Source organism: Euprymna scolopes, chromosome 17 (genome assembly GCF_053919585.1).
Source record: "Euprymna scolopes isolate OS-2025 chromosome 17, ASM5391958v1, whole genome shotgun sequence".
Taxonomy (NCBI): domain Eukaryota; kingdom Metazoa; phylum Mollusca; class Cephalopoda; order Sepiida; family Sepiolidae; genus Euprymna; species Euprymna scolopes.
In genome coordinates this window covers 947,501-965,688 of record NC_136498.1, presented here as the reverse complement: position 1 = coordinate 965,688, position 18,188 = coordinate 947,501, and the positions used below count along the sequence as shown (strand labels likewise).

Here is an 18,188-nt window from a genome sequence, read left to right as displayed (position 1 = left end):
AAACTTAAATTCAAGCCATTATCATCGCACAAGCAGTAAGGTCAGTCATATGAAATCAACGGAAGGTTTTTGATATGATAGGGGCACATTCGAAATGAATGTTTCTGCTTAGAGCATAACTGAAGCATTACTACATGACTTTTGCATTTTTAACTTTTATTCAAACAATTACATATATCAAAATAATTTTATAGAATCAACAGTAGGTGCTCTACAATGCAATGCAGGCTGCAATGTATTGTGCACTATGTGGAGGTCTGTGAAGCTTACTCCTTGTGCATCGCGATGTGTCCCCAACTAAAGCAGGCAATCAATCGATTTGATTGCAAAATTAGCGATTTCAATGGCAATTAAAAGATGGGAGTGTGAATCATTCGTTGATTATCATTCATTAACGGGGAACGTCAGGTATCCCTACTAGTAGTAGTAGTATATATATATATATATATATATATATATATATATATATATATATATATATATATATATATATATCGGTCTCTTTTTGGGGGGAAACTATATCCTCCGATAAACTACATTCTTCCCTTTACCCATTTCTTATTAAAAACCTCTCTATCCCTCTTTCCCGTCTTTTCCTCTGTATTTCCTTATTTATCTATCTATATATCAACCATTTCCTGTCCCCAGAGTCAGTAATAATATATTAACCTACCCCTTTGTTTCCGTCGCTGCCACGACAAAACTACGTCAGAAAAACACTTCAGCCCAGAAAGGCAAAAAAAAAAAAATTAAAAATAAATAAAAAAGACGAAATGAGAAACGACCTCGTATAAATAAAAACCCACTGCTTCGGAATTTCTCCATCAGAACGATTCATTGTCAAGCCAAGCAACGACGTCACCCTTCAAAAGGTTCCCATCGCCAGTCGCCACCCTCACAACCATTCTACTACTACTACTACCATTACCATTAGTACAACCACTACGAGGCCTGATCTGTTGTAAAGTGTTTAGTGTTTACATACGACGCTTCTACTACCGAGTTGAAAATGTGAGTAGAAAGAACATGCATGCATTTATGAATGAAAAAAAAAAAAAACGCATGAACGACCTCAATGGATTTTTTATTTGCTTTTATCCAAACTTTATAAAGATCTCGAAGACTAACAACGTAAAGAATTATCATTCGCCTAGCTTCCATATTTTAATTCACAGAAATTTCTACTTTTGAGGTTCTTTTATAAAACAGAGGCGCGTTGTTCTTTGTTTTAGGAGCAAAGATAAAACATAATGGTGACTCTTTTTGTTACTTTTATCCACCTCAAACATAGCGTATTGCAACTTGGGTGTAGGAGTTACTATTTTGTATCATACCTACGGGGTACTATGTAGGGCGTCGGGCAGCGAAATGTTTGCATTAAATTTTAACTTCTGTGCATGAAGAAGCAGAAGAAATGGAAGGAATTCCAAAAGTCTAGTAGTCCAATGGAAACAATTATTAGAGTAGTATCAAGGGACTTCACTAGTGAAGGGATGAGATTTTGCTACATAATGGGTTATCTTGGAATATGTACGTCAAGGGTGCACAAGTGTTATGAGTTCATCAGAGTACATTTCATTAAAGTACTTGTAAAACAGAGACATACAACATTACAGCGATGGAAAATGTTGCATCTTGGTATCTATTAGATATGAGATTTTTTTTGGGGGGGACACTGTCCAAGAGAGAGATAAATTAGTAATAGATGCACCAGTCAAGATGAAGCAACAATACTATGCATGGGCGAACAGTGACTTTGTAAATATAGGGGATGTTTTCAGGTGTAATTTTTGAAACGGTAGAGTACACCTCCCCTTTTTATCTGCAGCTCAAAGGCTTTAAAACCACTTTCGAACTTTGAATTTGCACAATAGCAGAATCACAAAAAATATTTATGAATTAATAATAGGCTAGCAAGCAACCCCGACGTTCCCCAGGATTGAATGATGATCAACAAATATTTTACAATCTCATATTTTTATTGTCATCGAAATCGGTGAAATTGACCATATCAAATCGTTTGATTATCTGCTCTAGCTGAGGACCAAACGTGGGGAACTGGGAGGAAGCTTCTTGCAGTGACATTGCACTGTAGAGAATCTACTGTTGATTTCATAACATTATTTTTTTATATATAATGGCTTGAATTAAAGTTTAAAATGCCAAAGTCCAGTACCATGCTTTAATTATGCTCTAAGCAGAAATATTCATTTCGAACGTGCCCCTGTCATATCAAAGAACCCACTGTTGATTTTATATGCCTGACTTGTGTGGCGAGAATGGCTTAAATTTAAGTTTAGAATTAAAATGGCATGTATCGTGGTGCAATTGTGCTTTAAACAGAAACATTCATTTCCAATATCATTTCAACCGTCATATCAAAGAGACTACTGTTGATTTTATATGTCGTATCTTTCGGCTTGTGTGGTAATAAAACTTCGTGGTGTTAGGCTGGAGAAGATGTTAACTTTGGTTAAAATTGCTTGTTCGTTCTTTCATTGGATGATTTCGATGGTCGATATTTTTATGAGGGGCATTCTGATACAAAACCCAGAGCACTGACAGGCATATATAGTACATTCATGTGAAACTTCATAAAAATAGACCCAACCGTTTTCGAGTCCATAGGAAACGAACTAAAAAACACACAGATCCATAGACAAAGTTTCTTTTATATAATAGTAGAGTAGAGATTAGCAAGTAGAAATTCCACGGTGGTTTTACATCAATCGATATGATTAGTCATATTACCTTTTAATTAATAAATTTTTATCAGTGACTTTTTCCGTAAAAGTAATTGTCGGCTAAATATTCGGCACTAGTGCAGTTTAACATCCACCTGTAAGTTAATTGCTTTCATTTTAGGAGAGTTATGTTCTCGTAATGTAAGAGTTAATAAAACTTTGCTTCCTAATATTAAAAATGACGTTCTACATTTGCTTGTGAATGTCAAAGTGCAGAAGTGTTAAATATTCTTTCAATGAATGGAACGAATATGTCCCTTTTTATTTATAAAAATTATAATAACTTTATTCTTTTGAAAACAATAAGTTCCGTCGTCTTATTTTAAGACTTTTTGTCAAGTAAATATTCTTCCAATCGATATAACGAATGCCACTTTCTGAAATGTCTTTATTTCTGCTGTTTTAGTTGACAGGACCATATAATTTGATTTGGGAACAATTCATTTTAAAATAAGTAAAAATTCAGTAAAACTTCTTTACCTTAGCGATATCAGATTAATTACCAATCAAGCATGAAGTGCCTTAGCGTATCATGTTATACGTTCACATAACAGACTTTTACTAATTATGATCGCACAAAATTTGAAAGTGATTTCGAAAGAAGTTTATTAGAACATTATTTCGTTTTAAAATTTTTGCTTAAACATTTTATTGACTCCCCCAAAAAGGCACATTGCAACTGAGACTTAAAGAGGCTGCTATGATTAGGGGCAACATTTATAGTGTGCATCCAAAGCGGAAGTTGGGCTGCAAGATGTTTGTTCCTATTGCATTTAAATTTCTGCATTTTGGTACAATCTGTGGAACCGGGAGCAAGAAGGGTATTCCAAAACAGTTCATGAATGAACCTGTAAGAAACAGATAAAGAATTTTCCGGTAAAATTTTGAGATTTTGCTACAAGTCAGGATCATCAGGAAAATATATGTTTAAGAGGTACAAGTGCATTAAGTTCGTCACAGTACATTCAATGGAAGCACTTGTAAAACAAATACATGGATGCAACATTGTGGCGATACGACAGGATTTAAGTTTATACTCAATGCAGGACCTATTAGGTTAGTGACACTCTTTTGCATCCTGTCTATCATTTTTAGACAGAAGTAATGCACTATGCTCTACTTATTTCCTAAAAAAAAAAGAAAAATACATGAATTTTCGTACGCACCTCAGTTGTATCCAATTTGTCATTATATAAATTTGTCATTATATAAATTTGTCATTATATAAATTTGTCATTGTATAAATTTGTCATTATATAAATTTGTCATTATATAAATTTGTCATTATATAAATTTGTCATTATATAAATTTGTCATTGTATAAATTTGTCATTATATAAATTTGTCATTATATAAATTTGTCATTATATAAATTTGTCATTAGCTAATTTTGTGATGCATTATTTTGCTAGAACTACTTACCAATCACACGCCCTCTAAAATTTTTGTTAACGTTTTTATTCAAGATACATGTTCATTTTTTATTGATTGGACTGTTTCTTTAGTCTTTTAACAAGGAGCGAAGTAGAGTATCTGTTCTGATAATACACTTCATCTTTTTTGTCTCCAGTCAGCGAAGGAGAAATCCTTCGTGATTGAGGTATTTAAAAAAATTTTTATCCCAATGCAGAGTGTGCCCTTGTAGGGAGATAAATTTCCATCCCACATTACAATCCAACTATGTGTCTTACTATGCCTTCATGAGGAGACAAACAAATGGGGTTTAGTACTTACATGTATTTGATGCGACATTCACCCAGGATGAGTTGAACCGGCTTCCTCTATAGAACACACAGCGCTCCGGATGAATGCAGGCTACGCATGACAATATCCGTAACGTGATGGAAAGTCACTCTTCAAATCATCGGCGAACACTGTAGAGCTATGAACTGAGGTTAGGTTCGATTTAACGTTTGATGGTGTGCAATCATTAGAGCTATGACAACAGCATATTCTTATCATTGTTTTGATTCTCGAGTATATATCTAACAGAGACAAAGTTAATCAACCGAGAACTACGTCACTCTATATAAAAGCATATAAGATATCAATGGATACGCACTCGAGAGTCAAAATTATGGAAAGAATATGTGTTGTCATAGCCCTAGTCATCACGTCTTCAGCTGGCTTTCCAGGCGTCTTCGTCAACATTGAAGTGGTTCTGGAACGATTGCTTCTGGGATGAACTCTCCTCTATTGTAGCGCGCAGTATCAGCAATGTCTCCTCTTTTTTCTCTTTCGGTCAGTGAGAAAAAATCCCCTATTGACTCAAGTAATTTATATTTTTATCAGAATCAAGAATATCTCGTTCTTATGGGGGAAGCGGATTTTCTCCTACATTAAAATTCGATCTTGTGTCTAACTCTGCGCTTATGAGGATATAAGTAAATAAGAACTATACCGATTTTGTATCGTATTGTTTCCTTGTGACGGAAGAAATTAAATAAATACATTTCATAGCTAATAACGTTACTGCAATATTTTTACCGCATAACATAAAAGTTGCTTAACTTCCTTTTGTGTACTTCACCCAGCGTTACGTTTGAAACGTTACCCTGTAACGTTAGAATTACGTCGCTTTCTAGGTAACATTAAAAGGATTTTGATATATAGTGTTGATACGTTCATAGTAACTAGAATTACTTTTTTAGGCGAGTTTGTAGGTTTGTTTTATCATATTAAGGTAGTTTGTTCTGTCCTTGGTCAATTTAATAATATTAAGCAGTAGAGGGTTTAAGATGTATCCTGATATAGATTGTATTCGTCTATCAATGCCCGAGATTATAGATCCACCAGGATTGGGATGTTTAGGAAGTTAGGAAGATGCTATATGTTGTCTAAATTGTTGGGGGTAACTAGTTCATGCATGACTGAAGTAGTATTGGAGATTGCAATTGATATGTGTTTGGGGAGTTTGTGTATTTAATGACAGGTATAAAAATTTTGTTGTGTTGGAATCAGTTGATTAATAACGATAAAACAAACTGATGATATTGGCGATGTGGAGAATTTTAAAATTGATAATAAAAGAGAAACTGAAACAAAACATATAAAAAGTGGGGAACATATGAAGAAATATATGGGTACAAATTTTTTTACCCCATTAAGTAATACTGCAACTGGTGTGTAAGAGCTAATATGATTGGGACCAGATTCATTGAAGTTTAAGCTGATTATACGTTGCACAGAAAAGTGTTTGTTCACATTACATTTAAATATCTGCATGGTCGTACTATCTGAAAAACTGTGGACAGGAAAGGAAATCCTAAAGGAATAGTGTATTTGAAAAAAAACTATCAGAGTAGATAATTTCCGGTGTACAGGGACCTCTAGAGTGAATAGTTGGAATTGTGCTTCTAGTAAGACGGGTTAGGGGTATTTTCGTTGATGAGACACACGTGAATTATGTTCATCGGAGCACACTGCGTGGATTTAAATTCTACGATTGTGTAAAAAATTGTCAGAATTTAAAAATAGTGGCATGACCCTAGAATAAGATTTTTTTAATTGCGCTTAACATGTAATCACGTTCGCATGCAACATCTCAATGTTATAGACGCTCAGTTTTAAATGCAAAACTACTTGCAAAGAATGAAAAAAGTTGGAACGAGAAACCCACGGAATATATATATATATATATATATATATATATATATATATATATATATATATATATATATATATATATATATATATATATATAGCCATGGTTAAAATTATGGAGCACCAATGGAAAATCGAAATTATGTTTTAAACTTATATATATATATATATATATATATATATATATATATATATATAAATTGAGGTAGACATTATTTAATACAACTGAGATAATTTGGTTTATTATTCTTTTTTATTTTTTCTATTTTCCATTTAATCTGTTAATGAAAGTTCCATTATTATGATTACTTTCGATTCGACTACTAATTATCTTCAGGTGTTGATGAGTTGAAAGTGAGTAAAAGCGAAAATGAAAATTAAAAAGTGAAAAGGAAATTCTATCGAGTGATGGGAGGTAAAAGGGATATAAAAAGTTGATTAAAAGTCTGAGTATATTGTTTACATAATAGTCACCACTTATCAAGGCTCAGAGGCTACTTGAGGATAAGCGTTAAAGAGTGCACTGTGGTCAATGGGATAATATAGTAGTAATCGTTATCAGTCGAAATTTGGTAAATTGGATTACTTAATGGGAAACCGCTCATCAAGAAATTGTTTACGGTGGACTTGAAGACAACTATATTGTAGTTAGCTAGAAAAGCAGACAAATGGAAGAGATTTGGACAGGTATGCAGGTTTAAAAAGGAGCTTTGTTCATAGAATACGTTTAGGTTTAGGTACAGATAAAGAGCGGGGGAAATTATTGATAGTGGTTTCAGCTAGATGAGTGTTTCTCGTGAGAGTTTGGCGATGGGAGAATAAAGATTTGAGCTCAGGCGAGCACTTGCCATGAAAATAACGATAAAGCAGAGACAGGCTCGCAACGTCTCTTTTGTGGGCAAAGAAGTTGGATGGAAGTGAAAAGAACATCCCCTACTAAGCAATGAATTCTATTTGGAACTGTCAAAGCAGGACAAGATCTTTCTAGTAGCGTCTGTCCAGATGTGGCAACAATACTCCAACATTGGACGTACCTGGCTCTTATATAGGTAAAGAATTGCATCATCAGTGAGATGTCTACTGGATCGGTGGAAAGATTCTACCAATTTTTAGGGGCAATGGCAACGGATTTGATATACGTGTTCCATTTCAGATCAAGAGTAAATGTCAAGCGCAGAAGCTTGTCAAAACATTGAGCCTCCCCAAGACGAGAGCCACTCATTTCAACTGATGCTAGATTGGGATCAGATCGTAGATTATATAAAGATAAAACTCGGTTTTAGATGCATTAAAAGTAACCAGCCACCTCTTTTCCTATTGTACAAAGTGTTCAAGATCAGAGGAGAGAGAATCAGAGAGAAGTTGTTCGTTTACGGACTTTTATGTGCTGCCATAGATGGTAATGTCGTCAGCATAAATGTCTACGAATGATCTAAGGGTGAGATTTGGAAAATCATTGATGTAGATCAGCAAGAGAGTTGGGGGCCAATATGGACCCATGAGAGACGCCATCATTAATACTGTGAGCTTCTGATTTCTGCCCATCAACCACTATTATTATGAACATATCAGAGAGAAATGATTTAGTAATCGAGAAGACATTTCCAGCTATACCGTAACTGAAGATCTTGTGAAGTACGAGGTGCGTGCAATAAGTAATGCACCCGACCCACTTCCAGTTGTCTGATCTAAATGAAATTTTGCGTGTGCAATGGTTCATATCTCTACGGGTTATGTGGCAAATAACAGCTCTAGACAAATTGTGGTTTCTGTTTTACAAGTGTTTCAACTGAGTCAGGTGTGAAATGGAGCCTGTTGAATGTCGAGCAGTGATCCGGTTTTTGTATTTGAAAGGATGCACACCACAGGAGACTTTTGATGAAATGAAAGAAACTTATGGTGATAATGCCCCATCATATGACCTTGTAAAACGCTGGAATAGTGAATTCAAACATGACCGGAAGTCTGTGGGAACAGCTCCCTAACCTGGTCGCCCTCCTTCTGCCATTGATGAGGCATCTGTCCGTCAAGTTGAGGCTGCCATTTTGGAAGATCGGCGCATTACTATTCCCCAAGATGTCAAGATTAGTACAGGGTCTGTGGAAAATATCATTCATGACCATTTTTATATGCATAAGGTGTCTGCCAGATGAATTCCCAGGTTGCTCACACCATTCCAGAAGCGAGAACGAGTCGAGTTCTCAAGGATGAATTTGGAGATATGCCAAGAAGAGGAGTCAAAGTTTTTCAAAAGATTGATTACACAGGACGAAACCTGGGTCCATCACTATGATCTAGAGACCAAAGCCCAGTCAATGCAGTGGAAGAACTTGGGCTCACCACCTTCAAAGAAAGCAAGGGTGCAGCCCTCCGCTGGCAAGGTCATGCTCACAGTCTTTTGGGACCAGGACGGGTAGTGATGGCAGATTTCCTGGCAATGGATACCACATTTACAGAAGCCTATTATGCTTCACTTTTGAGGAAATTAAGAGAAGCTATCAAAATCAAGAGGCGGGGCAAGATCAGCAAAGGTACCCTCCTCTTGCAGGACAACGCTCCGGTCCACAACTCGCATGTCGCCAGATCAGAAGCACAGGCGTGTGGTTATGAAATTCTTCCCCATCCGCCCTACTCTTCTGACCTTGAACCCTCTGACTTTCACCTCTTCCCAGCCATGAAGTTGTTTTTGAAAGGAAAGCGTTTCCCAGATGATGCAGCCTTGATTTCTGAAGTCACGTCGTGGTTGGGGGACCAACCTGGGGTGTTCTACAAAAACGGTCTCCAGAGCTGCATCAAACGATGCATAACTCTGTGTGGTTCCTATGTAGAGAAAGAGCAATAACTGTGCCAAGTTTCATTGCTCTACTTCTATGGGAAGTGGGTCAGAGGCATTACTTATTGCGCGCCCCTCGTAGCCATTTAGGCCTTTGATGTGTCAAAAGTAATTGCCCTAGAAATAGAAGCCGCCGTCGATAGTTCCGCTAATCCTATGAGATATAACTGTTAGAACATCTGCTGTAGATCTAACAGAACGGAGATCACATTGCATGTCACTAAGAAGGTTATTTTTTAGATGGTCGACTACTTCTCTTTTTAACACAGATTCCAGTAACTTACTCATGACGCACAGGAGACTTATTGGTTTGTACTGAGAGGGAGATGCCCAATCACCTGAATTCTTAAATACAGAGCATACTGATGAGATTTTCCAGGTTGTTTGGAAGCAATTCTCTTTAAGACAACGCTTAAACAGCTTTGTAAGTATGGGAGCTAGTTCTGGTTGAAGCTTTTTAGCATTATAATTGCAATGCCGTCAGAGCTAGTTGCTTTACTGAAATCAACGTTTTTGATTAGTTTGGCAACAGCACGCAAAAAATTTGTATGTTGCATAGCGTGTATTCTGATACAGTCGGAAATACGTTGGCGGCCTTGACCAAAGTTCTTGGCAAAGAGTTTGGCTTTGTCTTATGCTAACAAGATTACCTCAGGTCCATTGAGGATAGTTGGGATAGAGCACACGCTTCTGTTCGGAATTCTGTTCGCTATTTGCAAAACTGGTGGAAAACAAGCCGCTATTCAGCTACCTTGGACTTGACGGACTGAGCATACAACTCTCTCTCTCTCTCTCTCTCTCTCTCTCTCTTTCTCTCTCTCTCTCTCTCTCTCTTTTTTTTTACTCTTCTAGATTGGTTTCTGTCCTAAAGGCGGCTTTATGTCTCAGTTCACTTATTATGTTGGAAGACATGGAAAAAGTTATTTCTGTGCGCAATTTCAGCATCACATTCTGGAGAGAACTACGACTGGCTGTTAGGTTTTTGCTAGAATTTTTTCGAATGTATGAAACGGTTTATATCTGCAATTAACCATTCCGTCAGTTTTAATACTAGGACACACCCTTTTTAAACATGCAACGCAGAAGCAGATCTGATATAAATGTACGGAAGCTATCCAGTCAGCCATATAGTATCGATGTACTGTACGATGGAGAGGTACGTCTGAGAACTTATACTTCGTTTTTATCTTAACTGATACAAAAGCGTGGTCGAAAGATCCCAGTGGAGACTAAACGGAAGATTAACATAGCTCAGGACAAGTTTTGAGGAAAAGGACTAGGAGACTTGCATACTGACCGGCAGTGTCATATGTTTATATTTATGTGGTATAATATTTGCTAGCTAACCAATCAGTTTCCTTGTTATTCCAACTTCTTTTTTCTGTTTTCACCAGTCAATAGTTGAGCTTTTATCAAACTAAAGTTCGGTTACCTTCAATTTATCTTCTCTTATTTCAGGTTTGGAGTAGAGTCAGTCAATTTTTTTATGTATAAAAATAAGATCATGTTTTAACATGGCTGTGCTAACACACACAAACACACACACATACATATATATATATGCCTATATATACATATATATATATAAATAGTATATTTATTTATATAAGCATTATTGACTAAATATGCGCATACATGTTTCCGTTGCAATATCTCCCAAAACGCAGCATCATCATGCTGGATCTTAACGAATCCACATATAAATAGTAATTTTATTTCATACAAAATGTTTTTATTATTTGAAAACGAATGAAAATGAATTAAATATTCGCCCATGTATGGAGTATTGTTGTCATGTTTGTGGCTGATACATCTGCTACTAATGTCTTACTCCTAGACAAAGTTCAAAAGAGAGTCGCCAACCTAATAGGCCCTGCACTGTCATCTTAGCTTCAGCCTCCGTCCCATCGACGAAATGTAGCATGCCTCTGCCTATTCTACAAGTACTTTAATGGTGAATGCTCCGACGAACTGCAAGCACTTGTACCCCCTCGACGTAAATACCCCCGACAAACCCGATAAGCAGCTAAATCCCACCCCTTCACAGTTTAGATCTCTAGATGTAAGAGAGCCTTCTACTCCAGTAGTTTCTTCCTCAGAACCGCTAGACTTTGAAATTCCCTTCCGGGTTCCTGCTTTCCCAACTGTACTGAAATGCAGAAGTTCAAGTGTAACGTGAACCTACATCTTGCTGCCCAACTCCCCAAATAGTGCCCCTGTAGCTTATGTCCCTGATAGTAGCCCCTCACATCAAAGTGACAATGCGCTTTGTTTGGGGTGAAAATGTAATAAAAAAAAGATGTATAAGATAGAAAATTCTTCAAGCTAAACATTTTTAAATATCTTCACCGTGCTAACATGTGCAACAGCATCTTAAGAATAAATAGTTAATAAACGCAGTGTTTTGGGTCTTCCCACAGAAAATAAGAAGATCAAGGTTGTCCCGTGTGATAAAGGTGTTCGAGTGAAGCCTTCTGGTAATGCAGTGTTGCTTTATACATATCAAAAATCACAATTATTCATGTATTGGGTTAATTTCCCGGCTTACTTTTAAAAAGTAGACAGTTATTTTTTGTTTCAGAGTCGATTACAGCACTATACTTGCTTCCGCTTACGCAATGGACACAAGAGAAATGTTCCTTAGAAAAGGCCACTTAAAACGCAAGAGTACGTGTAAGGAATTGCAGACCATTTAAAAGTACATTATGAAAGGAAATACATACTTAACAGTTTTGCTATTTATACAATATTTTGGCTTATTATTTATTATCATTTATTATTTTTCTCTTTTTTTATTATTCTACTTTGTTGATACTGTGCTTTAATTTTTTATGGTAATCCCTCCAGACAAGGCAGGAATCGACTTGATATAATCTGTTAAAAATAACGCTTCAAGGTTAAAAACTGACAACAATAAGTGTTAGATTAAATAGATTCTGGGTCAGAATACAGCAATTTTTCCCTCTTTGCCAGAAAAATCGTTCCTGGAATACGATGGCTAAAGGATAAAATAAAGACAAGCGAGAGTTATCGACTGCCGAAAGTAAACCCAATGTCCGCTATCTACTTTTCTTAAATTAATTATCAAATATTATACATCACTGTATTGTATTTTGTATAGTTATTGTCATTATAAATGAAGTGGTGTGGAATTCTGTAGTAAGAGGTTCTGTTTTCTATAATAACTGAATATATTCTGTTTGCGTAAATTATGACGATTGATGAGGAAAAACATGTATGTATAATGCAAAATGAAAGATTCATATTGGCTTAGAAAATATCCTACTTTAAATACTTGTCGGTTTAATTCTTGAAACAGTGCTCAATGCGTTAGCAGAGCTTGATGGTAAGTTATTTTACACGAATTACATGTATTTGAAATTGCTGGTATACCCCACCGAGCAATTGTGAAAATATCATAATGCGTTGTGATGTGTTACGTTATTGGGAAGGAAAAGACTTAGTATAAGCGTCCGTCCCGTTTTGGTATCGGTATAGTACGTTTGAAATATACAAGGTAATTAACCTGGCCTATCATACCCCAGAATTGATCAAAAACTCGTGCGGCCGCTAAATACAAGGTGGAGACAATTTATAACCTTAAACATGGCAACAATGAAATGCAAGCTGTTGCAAAATGAAGAAAGAAAATATAAAGCAGATGGGAATGTCTGGATCCTTGGGTTCGATTTATGTAACAATCATCATCATTTTGAGCTGTGTGTGTAGCAGAATTATTTACGAAAGATAAGCGTGGAATTAAGAGAAATTTTCAAGTGGAAGTATTAACAAAAGTAGCGTTACCTTCCGTAATCGACGTGTCCGATGGAATCTGAGGGGTGGCAATCCAAGAGATGATTGATTTATCTAGAATCTGTGACGTTAAGACCAGAAAAACCAATGAAAATAACACTTCCGTTGTCAATTATAAAGCTACTTATGGAATATTTAGCCTTTGGGGCCTATATTTGTTTATCTCCTTATTACCAGTTGACGCAAAAGTTTGAAAATAGTGCTTTTCCCCCTAGATTTGGTTGGATCTAATGCCAGCAGATGGATAGGGGTGTGTGAGCTCTTAGTGAAGGAATTCTCCAATGTTACGTTACAAATATATCCGAATTATGCGGGCTGGTGGAAAGAATAAGGTCTGAGCAGTTAAACTCCCAATAAAACCAATTAGACAGTGAGGGTTTCAGTCGAAGTATAGATATTGTTAATGTCTGGCCGGTTGTAGAGATCATAATAATTCGAATAATATCAGTAATCGTAAGAAAGTGAATATAAACAAAACGTGAGAGAAGATTGAGTCACTACAAAACAATGACAATAAAGCACCTAAGCGGAGGAGGAATACCAACGAGTGTTCTCTACTGGTCTGGATGGCGTGCATGAGCTACAACTACCGACGGATCAGACGGATATGCAGGTGGAGACACCCCCTCGGTCGGGAAGAAATCCAAAGTGACAACGGGAACATCGAAATTCGTCACTTATTCAAGATTGGTTAAAAAATGAAAAGAAAACAGCCAAAATATATTTTATTATCACGGTTCCTAAATAAAAAGAAAATGACCAAATAATTGTAAAGGTGTTGCGAGCTCTCATTAATAATGAACTGACATAAAAAGGGCTCGTTTTTGAATGCCCAATGATTGAATGTATAGGCGATAAAGTCTTCATCATTTTGTTTCAAAATATTTAAACACCTATAATGAGTATAAAATAAGCTATCCCGTTCCCCTAAAATGTTCGATAAAATTTCTATAGTCTCTTTAAAAGAAATATCTTCGGGTTTCCTTGGGAGTATAAAATTTGTATACTTCGTATTTTCATGGGAACCCAGTTTTTGCAACAGTAAAATAATTTTTCTTCGTCCGACCAGGCCTGACATCGTTTGGAAAAAATATTTTCGTATCTACGATAATATGCTGGAAACGTTAAGCCTTTAGTTGATCGTATAAAAATTCTGTCAGCGAATTTGCAATTCCTTCCGGAGTGAAACGATAATCCTTTTTTCTTCTTGTTTCATTAATATTGTTTTTAATACGTCATTTTGTTTTAACTCTTCTTTTGTTGAGCTGCCAGTTCTAATTGTATTGTTTTTGTAAACTCGGCTAATTGTTCCATGTTGAAGATTTTTAAAACACAGTAATAAAACAAAAGGTTAACAGTACCTGCACAAAGCATTACATAAATTCACCGAATAGTTTTTTTTTAAATCACAAAAAAAACATTCTTTTGTAGACATGTTTTTGAAACACTCACGAAATTGACACTGAAACAGCCTACACGTGCATTTTTCCGCCGTATTTTTTTTCTTCTTATGAAACAAAAGAAATTTGAAATAGACACTTTCAAAAATTGTTCCTTTCAATGCTTCGTGAAATGTCAATTTCTCTTTTTTTCAGTAGGGCCGTAACAAACTGAATTAAAATAAATATATATATATATATATATATAACTTACTTTTGTGTGTCTAAGGTTTTTCTTTTTTTTTCAGTAGTTGAATTTATCCGTGCAGTATTTTCTTCTCTTCGTTTTCCAAAAGTTTTTGCTTAAAGTTCAGTTTTCGTGAGTTCGAATCCTGTCGCCATTTGTTATATCCTTACTTTAAATAAAAATACAGCAAGAAACACGGGGTTATGGGTGAAAGACAAAGGAGTTTATTTACAAGGGAATACAGGTTACATAAGAGTTACTCGACATCTTATTCTCTTCCTGTCTTTTTTCCTTCTATCTCAGTCACGTGAGAGGGTATAGTTCATTTCATCTATGAAGGGATGTTAGGTTATTCCATGACATCAGTATGTTACGTTATTATTGATCTCAGTTAAAGTCAAAGTCGAATGTTTTACTAGTAGATTCTGACGTTTAAAGATATTGTCAAAGTAGAAGTCTACAAATCTATTTAAATCTAACGAAAAATATAGAATATAATTGCTCCCAGATATTGGAATAACAATTGTGACCTGTGACCCTGCTGACATTGTCTGTAGCTGGGGTCGCTGAGGTCAATGGACAATGTTAATGACCAAGTTGTCAAAAGATATTTTATAGGGTCTGTGAGGATATACATCTCTTTAATTCGAGAAATAGTTTTAAGAGAAAGAGTATTAATTTAGAGTTCTTCTTTGGAAAAAGAAAGAAAAAAGCAAAAATTATATTATTTTACAATTCTCGTTGTTTTTAAAATTGAGAAGAAAGAAGAAAAGGTTTATAAATTAGAATCTCTATGTGCAGGACGTGGGAAACTACAGAGATTGTCAATAAAAGCAAAGGTTTTGGATGATCAAGTGTCTTCGTTTTATTGAAGAATCCTCACTCATGCTCAGCTCAAATTACCTGGATTTGAGGCCGGTATTACTAACCCAAATTTCTCTTAGAAATCTTAGAAGAAAGGTTTTGTTTAAAACAGTAAAACACTAGAATATTTCAATTAAAAGTCAAATATGAACAGGTAAAATTATAGAGGAATAAAAGGCGAATTTAATGAGGTATAGGCTGTTTAAACAGTTACATTAAATTTAGCTTATATTTTCAGTTTTTAAAAAAAATATGAGGGCAGACTTTTTTTGCCGCCTCTTTCTCTCTCTCTCTCTCTCTCTCTCTCTCTCTCTCTCTCTCTCTCTCTATATATATATATATATATATATATATATATATATATATATATATATATATATATATATATAGGGTGATCGGGAAGTTTTTGACAATCTAATAAAACCAAGAATGATAAAAATGATTTGTTTATTGAAACCTTAAAACATGCCATTTAAGAAATAATGACGAGATTTCCATTTTTAAAAAAAGTTCAGCCAGTAGATTGCGTCCTTATGTACGAATAGTTCTTAGAAATCTGCTGTTGGGATTGCTCATTGACTGTTACAACTCCTCCAGTAATTCTTAGTTGAGTTGCGTAAAGTTTACTCTTAACATCGCTCCACAAGAAAAAAAAATCACAGACTTAGGGGGCCAAACAACATTACTGAATCTTGAAGTCATAATATTAAGGAACTATTCTCGTAGAGCCTTAAATGATTGCCGCGCAGTGTGTGATACTGCTTCATCCTGTTGTAATCAGTAATTTCTGGTTTCTAAAATGGCGAAATGTTTATTTGCTCAAGGTTAATATATCGCAGTCTTGTTACTTACTCATGTCGTGCAATACGTACTTAAAAAATCCCTGTTCTTTGATCACTATATATATATATATATATATATATATATATATATATATGCGAGAAAATGTAACTGTTTACCTTCGATACATACATATATATATATATATATATATATATATATATATATATATATATAGAGAGAGAGAGAGAGAGAGAGAGAGAGAGAATGTGTGAGAGAGAGAAAAAGAGAGAGAGACTGTATACATTTACATATGAATAAAATAGTGGGTGTGAAATAAATACATCTTCTGCTTTTGAAGTTGCCAACTAGCAATATCTCTAGATACTGAAATATATATATATATATATATATATATATATATATATATATATATATATATATATATATATATATTTTAATAAGAAAACGATTGCCAATTACTTTTTTTGCCTTTTTCGTGATTTGAAAGAGATCCCTTTTTTTTCATAAATATCAACGAATAAAACCTTTCTGGTGACGAGTGTCCTCAGCTGAAGCCTCATTAGTGTTATTATTTTATTGCCACTAGAACTTAGAACCCTTTTGTGAACCCGAAGCTAAAACTGACACCGTATGTGTGGTGTCAGTGACCAGTGAATGCCTGAATACATTTGAGGGATCCGAAAGTAGACGATCTTAACTTTATGTTCTCGTAGTTTGGCATCGGATTTAACTTGTAACCGTTGTGATTGTGTACAAACGTCAGTGGAAGCGATTCGGTTACATTAAGGTTGAAACCAGTTGGTTGTAATGTTAACGGATAGTAATACTCCTCTACACGTGTTTCTCGTGTAGAATTAACTTACATCGCAGCTTCGAATGGAGAGAATATGCATGACACCCACTCGAAGGTTTTAAATTACAGAAGAAATTTCAATGCGATTAAAGATAATAAATGTGTACACTGCAGCGAGTGTTCTTCCATGAATATTTCGTAGTTTCCACGGAAAAGCAGCTGCATTTGATTGTTTGTTTCAATGAAAACCCACGTTAACATTGCGGTAATATGATTTATTACGTAATATAATGTTTCTATTTGTTTAGATTTAGCTTGAGAAATTATAGTATTTAAATTATTCAAGCTACTCTCCTTGTCTTGAATGTTATTATCACATCGTTTTGCCCGATGTAACCTTCGACCTTCTTTATGTGCATATTGTTAAACCTGGGAATCTTTATGCAAAATTGTTCCCAACGTGACGTAACGGATAAAAGACTATATATCATATTCAGTACATACGGCTACTCTCTCGGTAGATGAAGATTCAATGCTCAATATGGACGATACTAAGAAAATACATTTTATTTGGATTATTCGGGTTACAGTTCTCATCTTGAGTGTTATTCGCACAACATTTCGGTCGATGTAACCTCCGATGTTTATATATATATATATATATATATATATATATATATATATATATATATATATATATATATATATATATATATATATACAGGGTGTCGATAAAGTCCGTGTGCACTTTAAAAAATTTATAACTTTATTTGTATTTGCAATAGAAATAATCTGTAAAATGGATTTGAAAGAAGTCAATCTATATTTTTTAAGCTTTTATTGAAATTTTATTTAACTTTCCACATGCCATCCATCATTAGCAATACAAAGGGTAATACGATTTTGTCGTTCACGAAAAACATTTGCCAAATGATTTATAGTAATGCCTGAAATTACATTAGTCATTCTAGCTTTCAAATTTTCCAATGAACTGGGTTTGGTTGCATACACAATTGTTTTCACATGTCCCCATAAAAAATCTAATTGAATCAAATCTGGCGAACGTGGATGTCAATGAAATGGTCCACCCCTTTCGATCCATCTGTTA

General features: G+C 35.0%; 1 protein-coding gene across 1 annotated transcript in view; it reads left to right on the top strand.

Annotated features, from left to right (window-relative positions):
• The first annotated feature begins 816 nt into the window (after window positions 1-816).
• Window positions 817-18,188, top strand: part of LOC145296647 (uncharacterized) — an 83,656-nt gene continuing 66,284 nt past the window's right edge. The window contains exon 1 of the mRNA XM_080142577.1: window positions 817-1,011. The gene's annotated coding sequence lies outside the window, so the exon portion shown is untranslated. The remainder of the gene's footprint in view (window positions 1,012-18,188) is intronic.